Source organism: Psammomys obesus, unplaced genomic scaffold (assembly GCF_907164565.1).
Source record: "Psammomys obesus unplaced genomic scaffold, mPsaObe1.curated_primary_1811, whole genome shotgun sequence".
Taxonomy (NCBI): domain Eukaryota; kingdom Metazoa; phylum Chordata; class Mammalia; order Rodentia; family Muridae; genus Psammomys; species Psammomys obesus.
Window position 1 is genome coordinate 23,195,650 of NW_026596091.1, and position 7,243 is coordinate 23,202,892.

The following is a 7,243-nucleotide window of genomic DNA, read 5'->3' on the forward strand; positions in this document are numbered from 1 at the left end:
ATCTATCTATCTATCTATCTATCTATCTATCTATCTATCTATCTATCTATCTTAGAGTATATTCTTTGCTTAATCCAAGGCTGAAAGAATTGAATAGGAATGTTCTTCAGGGCCAACTCTGGATATGTAGAGCTTCTTGAGGCATCTCCAAGGCATGCATCCTAATGTGTGCTCACTGACTCATTAGTACTAGATATTGATAAACTGAATATTTTAAAAAACATGTTAAAAGTAAGTGCTCTGATGACAATTAGGATCAAGGTATTGCTATTCTGAAAGCATTATTTACATGGAGAATATCAAAGAAAGCCATGCAGAATAAGGCAGTGTTGAAGTATATACCTCAGGTCCAGCTTCCCAGGGAAGCAGCAATGGTATAATTAGTTTGGCTTTTGGTTAGATTTGGATTCAGGCCTGAACTTCTTTCTGCCCACATTCTAAGCTCACTTGTCCTGTTCCATGGTCCTTCTCATGCTAACATTTATTCTTTGAACGGATTCCATTTCTGTTCAAATCCTAAGCCTCCTCCCCACCTCCCCTGTTGCTTATAGGGAATATCACAACAATTTTCCTAGTGCTACTTAATTTGCAATTTCTATTTCCTGCCCTAACACTTTTACAGCAAGAATTCACAACCCTTGTTAACACCTATATTCATAGATGTATCTGCATTCCTGCAAGCTGATGACTATTGTCCCATAGGAGAGGCATTCAACTTTTCTTTCTTTGAATGTCTAGCAGTAATCAGGAGTTAGAGGAAATCTTCAAACTCATGTAAAACACACTGGCAATCTTTTCCCAGTGGAAGTGCTCATTATTTACACGAGAGACTGTTTATGTATACATAATCACTCACAAAAATAAACCAGTGTGTAAACATCATAGGCTTGCAGTCCTGTTGGCCTTGAGCAACAGCCCAGTTCCTTTGATTTGCTTTGCATGTTTCTACTATAGTCCATTGATTGCAGGGCTTATCATTTGCTTCTTGGGAGAGAACATTATTTCTTTTACTGAAAAGTTTTTTTTTTTGTTTTGTTTTGCTTTAAAAGAAGGGATTGTGTAAATGTTTTTGTTTTTTTTTTTGTGTGTGTGTGTGTGTACAGAGTATTTTATAAGATATAAATATAAAAATGTAGTTTAACAGCATTGGTTGAAATGGCAGTGCATAATGCCAAGCCTTAGGACCTTATGGTAGAAGAAGAGAACCGACTCCTGCAAACTGTCCTCTGATCGCTACACAACTTCTGTGCCATGCCTGCCCCCATAAGGGAATAAATAAATGTAATTTTGAAAAAAGAAGCTGAACTAGGAATCTCTTACCATTTCTAGTAACCTATTGTTGTAAAGAACCGAATGCTAGTATTAAGTTAACAAATACAAAACAAGTATCTAAAACTAGAGTTCCCAGTTCCTACATCCTAGGGAGAGTTCTAGGAAAATACACCAATTCAAGTGTCTGGAAGTACGTACGTATCCGACTTTGTAATATTTACAAACTCCTCTAGGGTAACTTGCAGCTGGAACTGGTGGTGTACTCATGTAACACTTGTATGTGAGTCATGGCAGATTCTCTAGCTGTGCTCGACTGATGTACTTCCTTCTTTCTTCTGATGCTGTTCTGCCTTCCTTTAGGTGGACAATCTCTGCTCCAACTTGCAGCCTACACTTAAGCAAGGACTGATCCCAGGCTGTGGCCTTGGGTAAGTAAGCAGGCTTACCCATTATTCATTGCTTTGACCATGGTAATTAGTTCAAGGATAAGTGCCTGACCTCAAAGAGGTCATTAAACTTAATTAGAACCTGACATTAGATTTTGTTCTGAGGCCTCCTGGCTTGCAAATAGCTGCCATCTCACATTATACTCACATGGTGTTTGCAGAGGGGTGAAAGAATAAACAAGAAATCTGTGGCGTCACTTCTTTTTTTTTTTTTTTTGATGTTTTTATAAAGACAGTATTTTTATTACTTTTGTGTGTTTCATACATGCATACAATGCATTTTCATCATATTTTTCCCTCACTCTAACTCCCCTTAACTCCTCCCAGATCTACACCCCATCTCCTTGCAATTATGTGTCTTTTTTTTTTTTTCAATAGCCTGTAAAGTCCAATATATACTGCTCTCATTTATTTACTCAAGAGAATGGGGCCCTTCACTGGAGTATGTTGACTGACTCACCAGGGGATATAACCTGCAAAACACTGACTTCCCTACCCCAGAAGTCACCAAATTTAACAATGCCAAACTTGGTATAGGAACAGCCTAGGCCTCCCCACTTCATTCTGTGATGTTGGCTAGCTTGATCTTGTGTAGGTGTTACGCAGGCAACCCTAGCTACTGTGAGTTCAGGAGCACAGTGGTCTTGTCATGTACAAAAGACAGCATTTGGCTCCGCTTCTTCCCAAACTTTGGCTCTTTTAAGCTTTCTGTCCCCTTTTACAACTTTCTCTGAGCCTTCGAGGTTAGGGTGTGATAGTGCTGTCTCAATTGTGATTGAGCATTCCAGAAGCTAGGTCACTTCTTTTTTATTTTAATGAATCTATTTTTTATTCACTTACAGCCTGATTGAGGACCACTCCCTTCTCTCCTCCAAGTCCCACCCTCACACCCCTACCCCCCCCACCCTGATTGCCTTATACACAGAAAAAGGGAAGCCCTCCCCCACCCCCAAGGGCACATCAAGTTGCAGCAGGACTAGGCACATCCTCTCCCATTGCAGCCAGATAAGGCATCCCACTATGTTAAAGGGATCCAAAGGCAACAGAGTCAGAGACAGCCCTGCTCTAATTGTTAGAGGAACCACATGAAGAACAAGCTATCCATCTGCTACATGTGTGTAGGGGGCCCCGGTCCAGCCCATGCATGCTCTTTGGTTGGTGGTTCAGCCTCTGTAAGCCCCCATGGGTTCAGGTTTACTCTGTAGATCTTCTTGTGGTGTCCTTGACCCCTCCGGCTCCCTCAGTCCTTACCCCACCTTTCCACAAGACTCCCCAAGTTCTGCCTATTGTTTATCTATGGGTCTCTGCCTCTGTTTCCATCAGCTGCTGGATGAAGTCTCTCAGAAGACAGTTATGTTAGGCTCCTGTCTGCAAAAATAGCAATCTGGTAGTTTCTCAGAAATTGGGAATAGTTCTTCCTCAATAAGTCTACCAGCAATAACAACCATTGGGCCAATACCCAAAAGATGCTCCACCGTAACTCAAGAACACTTGCTCATTTTTGTTCATTGCAGCTTTATATGTAATAGCCAGAAACTCAAACAATCTAGATGTTTCTCAACTGAAGAATGCATAAAGAAACTGTGGGATGGGATACTACTCAGCTATATATATATATATATAAAAAAAAAAAGGACATCATGAAATCTGCAAGCAAATGATTAGAACTAAAAAAGATCATCCTGAGTGAGGTAACCCAGACCCAGAAAGACACACATGTGTATACTAACTTATAAGTGGATATTAGCCATAAAGTACAGGACAACCATCCCACAATCTATAGACCCAAAGATACCAGTAACAAGATGATTCCAAGGAAGAATACTTGAATCTCATTTAGAAGGGGCAATAAAATAGGCATCTGAAATAGAAGGAAGGAGGGAACTTGGTGGGAGAAGGATATGGAGGGAAAGGGAGATGGAAGGGGGAGCAGGCTGGGAAAATGGACGGAAATCAATGTGGGGGCATCTCTGAGACAGTGGAGGCTTCTTGGAGTCTATGGGGGTGACCCTAGCTGAGACTTTTACCAGCAGGGGTATGGAGCCTGAAGAGGACACCTCCTGCAGCCAGCAGGGACTTCCAGTGGAAGAAGGAGGATACCAACTCACCCACAAAACCTTCAACCCAAAATTTGTCCTGCCTACAAGTAGTGCAGGGATAAAGATGGAGCAGAGGTTGAGGGAATGGTCAAGCAATGCCTGGTCTAACTTGAGACTCACCCCATGTGAAAGATCCAACCCCTGACACTATTAATGATATGTCACTTCTTATAAGAATACTAATTTTACATTGTATAGGTCCCACCTTTATGACCTTATTTTGTCTTAAAATCTTATAATATCTCCAAATGCAGCTGCTTTTGAGAATAGGGATTTAAGACATGAATTTAGGAGGAATATAACTCAGGTTTTTGTTGTTGTTCTTTGTTTGTTTTTATCATGATAGACTTCAGTAATCCCCTTGAAAGCATTAGGGTGCATTGTAAGTCTCTCCAACATGACAGAGTTCCAAATGCAACAGCTACCACTACTGGCTCATCCTTCTCTGTCTGTCCTTATGTATCTGTCTTGCCTTCCCAAGTAGAACAGTTCATTAAAACAACCAGGCAATTAGGATGGAAAAGACCTAGGGCTAGAGACTTGTTTTTCGGTAAAGTGCTTGTCTTCCAGGTATGAGAATCTGAGTTTAACTCTCTGAATCCACACAGAGAAACCTGGTGTTGCAGCACATGCTTATACACACAGCATTTGGAAGGTCCCAAGTGGGACCCTGGGGCTTGTTTGCTACTAGGTCAAGCCTAATCAGTGAGCTAGCTCTTGGCCAATGACATATCCTGGATCAAACGCCAAGATGGATGGCTCCTCTTCCATGTGCACATGTACACACATGAAGATGAACATATACACACAGAGATGGACAAGATTGTCCAGGGCATGGTTCAAATGGAATGTTCTGTATTCTGGCAGTCAGGTCTACCATTTACTTAACCTTCTCTCTGAATGCAGTCACCTGTAAGATTTACATACAAAAGCTCGGACCCCAGCAGTTACGCAGATTTGATGTATTAGTATTTGTCAAGAGCCTGGAATTTTGTTATTCCATTTGTTGACTAGACCTGAGTTTATTGCTCATGCGATTATAAGGAAGTGACATGTTAGCTGGCTTTTTTCCAAGCTTGTTTATTCCAAATGAGTAAAAAGAGGGTGATTGTCTCAGGGGAAGCTGTGTGTAAATTAACTAGCATGGGTTCTGACACAGTAAATAATAAATGGTATGTGAATGAAGAGAGAAATTGCAATTATAGAATGCAGTCCCTTTTTGTCTTGAAATGTTCACTTTGTTCTTGAGTATATCTAATTTTGGATTATTTCATGCATTTATTAGACTATTCTATTTTTCTCTCCTATTCAGTTCTACAGTGCTCAAACACAATTACATGAGAAGGACAGTTGCGCCCAAAATGAGATAGAATAATTTAGACAAGATTTGATAATAGTATTTTCTATAATTCTTTTAAAATCTGTTGCTGAAAAAAAAATAGTAGGCCAAAGTGGAAGTCTACAGAAACTGTGTAATTAGCAATTATTTAAATGGATTACATTTCCAAGAAACTTTCCATAATGGAACAAACAGTATCCTGCCTGGTAAAATTATACTCTTCATGTTGAAAATTAGGGCCAGACAGTACAAAGGAGTTCTGACTGGCTTATGTTGTCAAAGCAGGCCCTGATTCAGAGTCAAGGTTCTCCCTAACTTTAGATGAAATTTCTAAGAATATAATGTCTCCTTCAGAATCTTGAATTGCTGACTTGAGTTGGGAAAGAAACATGATACTTATTATGTTATTTTACAGCAGGATTATAATTATAAATTAAAGCTTAAAAATAATTTTTAAAACATTAAATCTCTTTGGCTTGGGTCTGAAAGCTTTGGAAGCTAAGATAGCGAAACACACGCAAACACAGACACACACACACACACACAGAGATATACACACACTGAAAGAAAAAGAGAGGATACATTTAAAAAGAAAGTTAAATACTCTTTTTTTTCCCATCTTCAGTCTTATTTTTCTGAAATAATGAATATTATCAGTGTGTTTTCTTCTAAATTTGTTATTACTAATTTATTCATTTTGTGTGGATGGGAGTTTTGCCTACATGTATGTGTGTGTACAGCTATGCCCTCTGCTGGAGACAGTCAGAAGCGGGTCTGATACCCTAGGACTGGCATTAACAGATAGTCATAAGCCACGCTACGTGGGTGTTAGGAATTTAACTTCTGTCCTTTGGAAGTGTAGTCAATGCTGTTAAGTGCTAAGCCATTTCTCCATCCCATGTTTCCTTTTTTAAGATATTATACTTATCAGTTAGCATTTTGCTTTTGTCGTTAATTGCTGTCAGAATCTGATAATTCCCTTCCAGCTCAGGCCTGTAGCTCACACTCACTGTTCACACAGGAGCACTGTATTTCAAGGGAAGCATCATTCATTAAGTAAAGATGCATCAGTATTGTTCATAAGACATGGAGGCTGTTTCAGGTTTTTAGTTTATTTTTTGATTATCACGAAAAATGTGCCACTAAACATGGACTTGTTACTACACTTACGAAACCCTAAAATGAGATTTCTTCAGTGTTAAACTACTTCAGGGTAATTTCAGACTTCTTCCAAATGGCTCAAGGAGATGAGAAGAAATGAACGGCATTCATGGACAGGAAGGTTTGGTGATAGTAATGAAAGACCGTATAAATCAAGGGAAAATTATTTATGTCAAAAGTGTTCCAATTCACTTTTGCAATGTGGGCTTACTCTATTTAACCTTCATAAATCATTTCTAGATCTGTCAAAAGAGACAAAGTGTCCATACACTTGAAGGCCTGGTGGGTGTTTCTCAAAGTGTGCTCCCTAGAAACCTACCAAGAGGGTGCATGTGTGTTTTCACTGTTCAGGTTCCAGTGCCCTACCACCCAAGAGATTGTCTTTCAATACACTCAGTACAGCCTAGGTCACTTCACTTCATCAAAAATTCCCTAGTGATGATAATCTCTGACTAAAACCTGCTCTTCACAACACAGAGCTGGGTATTGTGAAGATGACAAAAATTAAAAAAAAAAAAAAAAAATCATCTCCTTCCACCACACGATGCCCAGGCATCAAACTGGGGTTGCCAGGCTTTTCAGTACACACCCGGACTTGTCAAGCTGTCCCGTCAGCCTCTCTTTCTTACGGCACCGTGGGCAGAGTTCCTTCATCTGAGGAAGCCGAGGCGTAATGAGCGAGCACCATGTGCAGCTGGGTTGCTGGAGTCCTCTGGCTGTGCCAGGGACCCATCTCTACTTTGGCTGACATGTAAAGAGAGTTTTGATATCTGTAATACTATCTACAAATACTTATGAGCTCAGCAGTTAACTCAAATATTAAAAAAAAAAAAAAAAAAGTAAACTCACTCTGTTGGCAGAACATCCAAAGACGTCTGTGCTACAGTATTGTCGTTTCTAAGTTATTTAATTGCACTTCTTTACTG